Source organism: Scylla paramamosain, chromosome 33 (assembly GCF_035594125.1).
Source record: "Scylla paramamosain isolate STU-SP2022 chromosome 33, ASM3559412v1, whole genome shotgun sequence".
Lineage (NCBI taxonomy): Eukaryota > Metazoa > Arthropoda > Malacostraca > Decapoda > Portunidae > Scylla > Scylla paramamosain.
In genome coordinates this window covers 2,573,374-2,585,000 of record NC_087183.1, presented here as the reverse complement: position 1 = coordinate 2,585,000, position 11,627 = coordinate 2,573,374, and positions in this window count along the sequence as shown.

Genomic DNA, 11,627 nt, shown 5'->3' with positions numbered 1-11,627 from the left:
TACATGACAGAGAGGTGGCCCACAAAAGGTACTTAAGCCTTCCATCACCAGAATCTCATGCACTTTATATTTCTGCCCGGAACCATGCCAAGTCTGTTCTCCAACTAGCCAAAAACTCCTTCATTAACAGAAAATGTCAAAACCTTTCAAGATCTAACTCCCCTCGTGATTTCTGGCATCTAGCCAAAAATATCTCCAATAACTTTGCTTCTTCTTCTTTCCCTCCTCTACTTCAACCAGATGGCACCACTGCTATCACATCTATTATATTATTATCACATCTAAAGCTGAACTCTTTGCTCAAACCTTTGCTAAAAACTCTACCTTGGACGGTTCTGGGCTTGTTCCTCCCTCTCCTCCACCCTCTCACTACTTCATGCCACGTATTAAAATTCTTCGTAATGATGTTTTCCATGCCCTTGCTGGTCTAAACCCTCGGAAGGCTTATGGACCTGATGGGGTCCCTCCTATTGTTCTCCGAAACTGTGCCTCCGTGCTTGCACCTTGCCTAGTCAAACTCTTTCAGCTCTGTCTGTCAACATCTACCTTTCCTTCTTGCTGGAAGTTTGCCTACATTCAACCTGTTCCTAAAAAGGGTGACCGCTCTAATCCCTCAAACTACCGTCCTATTGCTTTAATTTCCTGCTTATCTAAAGTTTTTGAATCTATCCTCAACAGGAAGATTCTTAAACATCTATCACTTCACAACCTTCTATCTGATCGCCAGTATGGGTTCCGTCAAGGCCGTTCTACTGGTGATCTTCTGGCTTTCCTTACTGAGTCTTGGTCATCCTCTTTTAGAGACTTTGGTGAAACTTTTGCTGTTGCCTTGGACATATCAAAAGCCTTTGATAGAGTCTGGCACAAAGCTTTGATTTCAAAACTACCCTCCTACGGTTTCTATCCTTCTCTCTGTAACTTCATCTCAAGTTTCCTTTCTGACCGTTCTATTGCTACTGTGGTAGACGGTCACTGTTCTTCTCCTAAATCTATTAACAGTGGTGTTCCTCAGGGTTCTGTCCTGTCACCCACTCTCTTCTTATTATTCATTAATGATCTTCTAAACCAAACTTCTTGTCCTATCCACTCCTATGCTGATGATACCACCCTGCACTTTTCCACGTCTTTTCATAGACGTCCAACCCTTCAGGAGGTAAACATATCACACAGGGAAGCCACAGAACGCCTGACTTCTGATCTTTCTAAAATTTCTGATTGGGGCAGAGCAAACTTGGTATTGTTCAATGCCTCAAAAACTCAATTCCTCCATCTATCAACTCGACACAATCTTCCAGACAACTATCCCATCTTCTTCAATGACACTCAACTGTCCCCGTCTTCTACACTGAACATCCTCGGTCTGTCCTTTACTTATAATCTGAACTGGAAACTTCACATCTCATCTCTAGCTAAAACAGCTTCTATGAAGTTAGGTGTTCTGAGACGTCTCCGCCAGTTTTTCTCACCCCCCCAGCTGCTAACTCTGTACAAGGGCCTTATCCGTCCATGTATGGAGTATGCTTCACATGTCTGGGGGGTTCCACTCATACTGCTCTTCTAGACAGGGTGGAATCAAAAGCTTTTCGTCTCATCAACTCCTCTCCTCTAACTGACTGTCTTCAGCCCCTCTCTCACCGCCGCAATGTTGCATATCTAGCTGTCTTCTACCGCTATTTTCATGCCAACTGCTCTTCTGATCTTGCTAACTGCATGCCTCCCCTCCTTCCGCGGCCTCGCTGCACAAGACTTTCTTCTTTCTCTCACCCCTATTCTGTCCACCTCTCTAACGCAAGAGTTAACCAGTATTCTCAATCATTCATCCCTTTCTCTGGTAAACTCTGGAACTCCCTGCCTTCTTCTGTATTTCCACCTTCCTATGACTTGAATTCCTTCAAGAGGGAGGTTTCAAGACACTTATTCACCAATTTTTGACCACTGCTTTGACCCTTTTATGGGACTGGCATTTCAGTGGTCATTTTTTTTATTAGATTTTTGTTACCCTTGGCCAGTATCCTTCCTACATAAAAAAAATATATATATATATATATATATATATATATATATATATATATATATATATATATATATATATATATATATATATATATATATATATATATATATATATATATATATATATATATATATATATATATATATATATATATATATATATATATATATATATATATATATATATATATATATATATATATATATATATATATATATATATATATATACATATATAACGTATAAAAAATAAAGAACTAAAGAACTAAAACATCATTGCATATATCCTAAAACAAAAACAATATATATATATATATATATATATATATATATATATATATATATATATATATATATATATATATATATATATATATATATATATATATATATATATATGTATATATAGTTTTCGTTTTAGGATATACTCAATGGTGTTTTAGTTCTTAGCCTGATGATGACTTCTGCGTAAGGTGAAACGTTACAACTTCAAGAAATCAAGAAGAATTGCTGGTTTGCCCCTGTTCACCTCATCTATATACTGGAACTTATGTGATATATATATATATATATATATATATATATATATATATATATATATATATATATATATATATATATATATATATATATATATATATATATATATATATATATATATATATATATATATATATATATATATATATATATATATATATACACGGGTTTGCAGGTTCCTCACCATCAGAAGAATATCTACAAGGAGTGATGTAGATTGCATGGCGCGTGTTACGCAGGGCAGGATGGGTAAGAAAAAAACTTGCATCTAACTTGTCTCCCATCACTATAACGCTGGTTTCAGGTTGTAACCACAGCAGGGAACGTGACAAAAACCTTTGTTGAAAGTAAAAAAAAAGGTGAATTATTGTTTTATCATGAACTGGAGGCCTTTATACATGAGGAAGTTTTTCTTGCATCGAATTAACACTTTTTTTTTCATGCTATGAAAACATTGCTATAGTTAAAACATTTTACTGAAAATCAGGTTTGTCGTTGTCCCTATGCACAAATTTTCAAAAATCATTTGAAAAAATTTTGAAAATTGTTTTCCTCATAAATTTTCTGCCAAAATGTACCACATATGGACATATTAATACGATAATCTTTGTTAACCTGAGAGTCAGATCGACCGTTTGTTTAGGAATTGGCTGTTCAGTATGTTGACATTTCATTGTCGAGCTCAGTGTATGAATGTTAATTATTTTTATTAGAGATGTGTGTGTGTGTGTGTGTGTGTGAGATGAAGAGGCAACGTTACTGGAGATGTTTTCGGCTACATGCCAGAAGTCACGAGGGGAATTAGATCTTGAGAAATTTTGACACTTTCTATTAATGAAGGAATTGGAGAACAGACTTGACATGGTTCCCAGCAGAAATATAAAGTGCATGAGATTCTGGTGATGGAAGGCTCAAGTACCTTTTGTGGGGCACCTCTCTATCATGCATAACACGAGAACAGGCTTTGTTAAACCAAGGTTTAGGCCGAAAAAAAAGAGTGAGGGATGTACGTCTCCATACCAGACATTATCACCTTTGTTAAGCGCTCGGCACAAAGAAACGGGTCTGCCACGGAAACAGTAGTCATCCCAATGAAAAATACAGCAAAATACCTCTTCAGGTCCCCCCTAGCTTAGCAGAGGCAAAATGCCAGAGGCACCTCTGCTTAGGGGATCCTGATGAGTGACTGGAGAAATGGGACAAGATACAGGTATGAGATTGTGATCGGAGGAGCCCAACGGGGAAGAGAGGGTAACAGCATAAGGAGGAGGATTAGGGATCAGGAAAAGTCAAGGATGTTGGGCGTATCTCCAAAACGGTCAGGAACACGAGTAGGGTGTTGCACCAATTGCTCTAGGTCATGGAGGATAGCAAAGTTGAAGGCTAGTTCACCAGTATAGTCAGTGAAGCGAAAGGAAAGCCAAAGCTGGTGGTGAACATTGAAGTCTCCAAGAATGGAGATCTTCGCAAAAAGGGAGGAGAGTCAGAATGTGCTCCAGTTTGGAAGTTAAGTAGTCAATGAATTTATTATTATTACTATTATTATTCTTTTTTTTTATAGTTAGAGGAGTTAGGTGAGAGGTACACAGCACAGATAAATTTAGTTTTGAAGTGACTCTCTAGTCGTAGCCAGATGGTGGAAAACTCAGGAAGCGTCAAGAGAGTGGGCATGAGAGCAGGTTAAGTCGTTTCACACATAAATACAACATCCAGCTTTGTACTGAAAATGAGGATAGAGAATGTAGGAGGGAACAGAAAAGGGTTACTGTCATTTGCCTCAGGTACCTGTGTTTCAGTGAGGAAAAGAAAATGAGGTTTAGTAGAGGAGAAGTGTTGTTCTACAGATTGAAAATTAGATCTAAGACTCAGTCAATGAAGAAAAAGCGGGGGGTGGGGTGTCGAGACACTTATGGTCTATACCAAAAGAGCAGTCCTACCTGGGGACATTTGTGGTCCCCTCCCCAGATGGAGACTCCGAGGTTGGTGGAGGAGTCGCCATGATAATTTTGAATTTTGAGTGAAGGTTGTGTGCGTAATTAGGTGCCTATAGTTTTGTGTGAAGGAAGAGAGTTGTCTTCAGAGGGCAGGCTGTGACTGCCCACTTGTATTGTGAGACACAAGGAGAAACGTTCAGTGAGGTTACAGCTGGGTTTAATGATAAGTTTACAGCACCCCATGACCCAATGCTTTATACCTTACTGGGAGTAATTATCGTTTCGGCAGGAGCCTCCTTGTATATTATCAAATTGTAAGATACTTCCTTTGAGTTAATGTGCTAGGTATGGGTTAATGTAGTAGGTATGTATGTTAATTTGCAAATTGATATGTATCATATGGGTATTCAGCTGTAAGGCTGCAAAATTAATAAACCAAAAATTATTATTATTGTTATTACTCTCAGCTCTTCTCTCTCTCTCTCTCTCTCTCTCTCTCTCTCTCTCTCTCTCTCTCTCTCTCTCTCTCTCTCTCTCTCTCTCTCTCTCTCTCTCTCTCTCTCTCTCTTTCTCTCTCTCTCTCTCATATGTAAATGTTTAGATTTTTATGAATACTCTAAAATATCAATGTATCAGTATCTTTATAACATTTATTAAAGATAATGGTTTGATAAATTCACACTTACCTAAAAATGTGGGTAAAATTACCAAAGGAGTCAAGGACAAGGGCTTGACAAGGTTGTTTATCAGTTCTCTTTCGTTTCCTCCTTAAACAAGCTGCATTGGTTTGACTAAATGATTCTATATGGCAATCCGTCTCATCATTCTCATAAAATTCAGTTTCAGCAACGTTTACTACGGCTCCAACTTCGGCCAGTTTTCTGTCAAATATATGAAAATAAATATTTCTTATATAAATTAGATTTCAGGGTGATTTTTTTTTATTATTAAATTTAGTGTGTACTGACTGGTTAATAAAAATGGATCTATTATCTTAATGTTTATATGTAAATATAAAGATACTTATATTACGATTATTTTCATTATAAACATGAGCTTCTATGAGGTATGAGGTATGAGGTACGTATCGTCAGGGTTCTGTCCTCTCACCCACTTTTTTCCCATTATTCATCAATGATCTTCTAAACCAAACTTCTTGTCCTATCCACTCTTACGCTGATGATACTACCCTGCACTTTTCCACGTCTTTTCATTAGACATCAACCCTTCAGGGAGTACACAGCTCACACAGGGAAGCCACAAAACGCCTGACTTCTAATCCCTCTAAAATTTCTAATTGGAGCAGAGCAAACTTAGGAGGAGGGAGTAGACACCTGCCGAAACGATAATTACTCCCAGTGAGGTCTAAAGCACTGTTCAGGGGGTGCTGTGAACTTATCATTAAACCCAGCTGTGACCTCACTGAACGTTTCCCTTTGTGTCTCACAACACAAGGGGGCAGTCACAGCCTGCCCTCTAAAGACAATTCTCTTCCTCCACATAAAACTACAAGCACCTAATAAAACAAACACCCTTCACTCAAAAATTTTAAAATCATCATGGCGACTCCTACACCAGCCTCGGAGTCCCCATCTGGGGAGGGGACCATAAATGTCCCCAGGTCGGACTGCCTTTCTGTCGACGACACTAAGTGTCTTGACACCCCCCCTCAACTTTTTCGTCATTAACGCCTGCAACATTCGCGGTCTAAGATCTAATTTTCAATCTGTAGAACACCACCTCTCCTCTTCTAAACCTCATCTTCTTTTCTTCACTGAAACTCAGGTGTCTGAGGCAACTGACAGTAGCCCCTTTTCTGTTCCCTCCTACTTTCTCTATCCTCATTTTCGATCCAAAGCTGGATGCTGCGTTTATGTGCGCAATGACTTAACCTGCTCTCATGCCCACGCTCTTGAATCTTCCGAGTTTTCCACCATCTGGCTACGACTACAGAGTCACTCTCATACTAAATTTATCTGTGCTGTATACCTCTCACCTAACTCCTCTGACTATAAGAAATTCTTTGACTACTTAACTTCCAAAGTGGAGCACATTCTGACCCTCTTCCCTTTCGCAGAGATCTCCATTCTTGGAGGCTTTAATGTTAACCGCCAGCTTTGGCTTTCCTCTCCCTTCACTGACCATCCTGGTAAACTAGCCTACAACTTTGCTATCCTCCATGACCTAGAGCAATTGGTGGAACACCCTACTCGTATTCCTGACCGTCTTGGAGATACGCCCAACATTCTTGAACTTTTCCTGACCTCTAATCCTTCTGCTTATGCTGTCACCCTTTCTTCTCCGTTGGGCTCCTCCGATCACAATATCATATCTATCTTGTCCTATTGCTCCAATCCCTCCTCAGGATCCCCCTAAGCGAAGGTGCCTGTGGCGTTTTGCCTCTGCTAGTTGGGGGGACCTGAGGAGGTATTTTGCTGATTTTCCTTGGAATGACTACTGCATCCGTGTCGGAGACTCGTCTTTGTGTGCTGAAGGCATAACAGAGGTGATAGTGTCTGGCATGGAGGCATACATTCCTCACTCTTTTTCTCGTCTTAAACCTTATAAACCTTGATTTAACACAGCTTGTTCTCGTGCTATACATGATAGAGAGGTGGCCCACAAAAGGTACTTAAGCCTTCCATCACGAAAATCTCATGCACTTTATATTTCTGCCCGGAACCATGCCAAGTCTGTTCTCCAATTAGCCAAAAACTCCTTCATTAACAGAAAGTGTCAAAACCTTTCAAGATCTAACTCCCCTCGTGATTTCTGGCATCTAGCCAAAAATATCTCCAATAACTTTGCTTCTTCTTTCCCTCCTCTATTTCAACCAGATGGCACCACTGCTATCACATCTATTTCTAAAGCTGAACTATTCGCTCAAACCTTTGCTAAAAACTCTACCTTGGACGATTCTGGGCTTGTTCCTCCCTCTCCTCCACCCTCTGACTACTTCATGCCACCTATTAAAATTCTTCGCAATGATTTTTTCCATGCCCTTACTGGCCTAAACCCTCGGAAGGCTTATGGACCTGATGGGGTCCCTCCAATTGTTCTCCGAAACTGTGCCTCCGTGCTTGCACCTTGCCTAGTCAAACTTTTTCAGCTCTGTCTGTCAACAGCTACCTTTCGTTCTTGCTGTAAGTTTGCCTACGTTCAACCTGTTCCTAAAAAGGGTGACCGTTCTAATCCCTCAAACTACCGTCCTATTGCTGTAATTTCCTGCTAATCTAAAGTTTTTGAATCTATCCTTAACAGGAAGATTCTTAAACATCTATCACTTCACAACCTCCTATCTGATCGCCAGTATGGGTTCCGTCAAGGCCACTCTACTGGTGATCTTCTGGCTTTCCTTACTGAGTCTTGGTCATCCTCTTTTAGAGATTTTGGTGAAACTTTTGCTGTTGCCTTGGACATATCAAAAGCTTTTGATAGAGTCTGGCACAAAGCTTTGATTTCCAAACTACCCTCCTACGGTTTCTATTCTTCTCTCTCTAACTTTCCTTTCTGACCGTTCTATTGCTGCTGTGGTAGACGGTCACTGTTCTTCTCGTATATTTATTAACAGTGGTGTTCCTCAGGGTTCTGTCCTGTCACCCACTCTCTTCTTATTATTCATTAATGATCTTATAAACCAAACTTCTTCTCCTATCCACTCCTATGCTGATGATACCACCCTGCACTTTTCCACGTCTTTTCATAGACGTCCAATCCTTCAGGAGGTAAACATATCACGCAGGGAAGCCACAGAACGCTTGACTTCTGATCTTTCTAAAATTTCTGATTGGGGTAGACCAAACTTGGTATTGTTGAATGCCTCAAAAACTCAATTCCTCCATCTATCAACTCGACACAACCTTCCAGACAACTATCCCCTCTTCTTCAATGACACTCAACTGTCCCCCTCTTCTACACTGAACATCCTCGGTCTGTCCTTTACTTATAATCTGAACTGGAAACTTCACATCTCATCTCTAGCTAAAACAGCTTCTATGAAGTTAGGTGTTCTGAGACGTCTCCGCCAGTTTTTCTCACCCCCCCAGGTGCTAACTCTGTACAAGGGACTTATCCGTCCATGTATGGAGTATGCTTCACATGTCTAGGGGGGGTTCCACTCATACTGCTCTACCAGACAGGGTGGAATCAAAAGCTTTTCGTCTCATCGACTCCTCTCCTCTAACTGACTGTCTTCAGCCTCTCTCTCACCGCCGCAATGTTGCATATCTAGTTGTCTTTTACCGCTATTTTCATGCTAACTGCTCTTCTGATCTTTCTAACTGCATGCCTCCCCTTCTTCCGCGGCCTCGCTGCACAAGACTTTCTTCTTTCTCTCACCCCTATTCTGTCCACCTCTCTACCGCAAGAGTTAATCAGTATTCTCAGTCATTCATCCCTTTCTCTTGTAAACTCTGGAACTCCCTGCCTGCTTTTGTATTTCCACCTTCCTATGACTTGAATTCCTTCAAGAGGGAGGTTTGAAGACACTTATTCATCAATTTTTGACCACTGCCTTGACCCTTTTATGGGACTGGCATTTCAGTGGACATTTTTTTTTTATTGGATTTTTGTTGCTCCTGGCCAGTGTCCTTCCTACATAAAAAAAAAAAAAAAAATGCCTCAAAAATTGAACTCCTCCATCTATCAACTCGACACAACCTTCCAGACAACTATCCCCTCTTCTTCAATGACACTCAACTGTCCTCTTCTGCACTGAACATCCTCGGTCTGTTTTTTTCTCATAATCTAAACTGGAAACTTCACATCTCACCTCTAGCTAAAACAGCTTCTATGAAGTTAGGCTTTTCCATACTTTGAGACTCTTCTTTCTCTCATCCCTATTCTGTCCACCGCTCTAATGCAAGAGTTCTCTATCATTCATCCTTTTCTCTGGTAAACTCTGGAACTCCTTGCCTGCTTCTGTATTTCCACATATAAGACTTGAATTCTTTCAAGAGCGATGTTTAAAGACATTTTTCCTTCAATGTTTTACTACCGCTTCGGATCCAATTCGGGAACCGGCATCTTAGTGGGCTTTTTTTATTTATTTTTTTTATTTTTTTTTATTTTTGTTGCCCTTCTCCGGTGTCCCTCCTACATAAGGAAAGAGTATATATATATATATATATATATATATATATATATATATATATATATATATATATATATATATATATATATATATATATATATATATATATATATATATATATATATATCTTCAAAAAAATACCAAGGGCAAGACAATTATGAGGAAAAAAAAAACACTTACGTGCCAGTTCCTAAAAGACTGCAGAATAAGAAAGCCAGATAGCAGAGGATAGGTGTTTTGAAATCTCCCTCTTGAAAGAGTTCAAGTAATAGGAAGGAGATACAGATGCAGGCAGGGAGTTCCACAGTTTACGAGGGAAAGGGATGAATAATTAAGAATACTGGTTAACTCTTGCATTAGAGAAGTGGGCAGAATAGTGATGAGAGAAAGAAAGTCTTGTGCAGCGAGACCGCGGAAGGAGGGGAAGCATTCAGTCACCAAGATCGAAAGAGCAGTTAGCATGAAAATAGCGGTATAAAATAGTAGGAGATCCAACATTGCGCCGATCAGTGAGAGGCTGAAGACAGTTAATATGAATAATAAGACGAAAAGCTTTGGATTTCACCCTGTTTAAAAGAACGATATGAGTGGAACCTCCATGCATGTTAAGCATACTCCTTACATGGACGGATAAGACCCCTGAATAGTATTAGCAGCTGGGGCGGAGCGTAAGAAAAACTGGCGGGGAAGACTCAGAACGCCTAACTTCATAGAAATAGTTTTAGCTAGAGATAAGACGTGAAGTTTCCAGTTTATAAGTAAAAGGACAGACCGAGGATGTTTAGTGCAAAAGAAAGGGGATAGTTGAGTGTTACTGAAGAAGAGGGGATAGTTGTCTGGAGGGTTGTGTCGAGTTGATAGATGGAGAAAAATAGTTTTTGAGGCAATGAACAATACTAAAATTGTTCTGGCAGATGTGAAGTTTCAATTTAGATTATAAGTAAAGGACAGACCGAGGTTGTTCAGTGTAAAAGAGGGAGACATTTGAGTGCCATTGAAGAAGAACGCATAATTATCTGGAAGGTTGTGTCTAGTTAATAAATGGATGAATTGAGTTTTTGAGCTATTTTTCGATACTAAGTTTGCTCTGCCCTAATTAGAAATTTTGGATAGACCAGAAGTCAGGCGTTCTGTGGCTTCCTGCGCGAGCTCTTTACTTCCTGAAGAGTTGGACGTCTATGAAAAGACGTGGAAAAGTGTAGGGTGGTATCATCAGCATATGAGTAGATTGGACACCAAGTTTGGCTTAGAAGAACATTAATGAATAATAGGAGAGTGGGTGACAGGACACCGCAGTTAATAGACTTAGAAGAACAGCAACAACAGGACAGTCAGAGAGGTAACTTCAGCTGAAGTTACTCAATAGAAAATAGAATCCGAAGGAGGGTAGTCTGAAATCAAAGCTTTCTGCCAGACTCTTTGAAAATATTTTGATATGTCTAAGCCGGCAAGAGCGAACGTTTTACCAAAATCTCTAAAAGAGGATGATCGAGACTCAGTAAGGAAACCCCGAAGATCACCATTAGAGCAGTCTCGACGGAAACTAAACTGGTGATGAAAAAGATTGTGAAGTGATCGATGTTTAAGAATCTTCCTGTTGAGGATATATCCGAAAACTTTAGAGAGACAGGAAATTAAAGCGATAGGGATTAGAGCTGTCAACGTTTTGAAGAACAGGCTGAATGTAGGCAAATTTCCAGCAAGAAGGGAAGATAGATGATGATACACAGAGTTGAAAGAGAGTAAAACTGTGCATCCGTGCAAGCACGGATGCACAGTTTTAATTAACCCTGTTAAAACAATCATACACAGGGTGTATCATATAATTATGTTTATGGAGATTATATAAGGAAATAATAATAAGGAGATTATATAAAGAAACAAGCTGAGACATTATTTTCTGACAGTAGTTATCGCATCTATCTTTTAGAAAAAAAATAAATGTAAAATGGTTCCTATGTTCTGTTTCTTCTGATAACTGTACTCCACCTACAACTGATAAAACGTTACATTACTTTCCATGGCTATTACTGTTACCAAATTAAGAA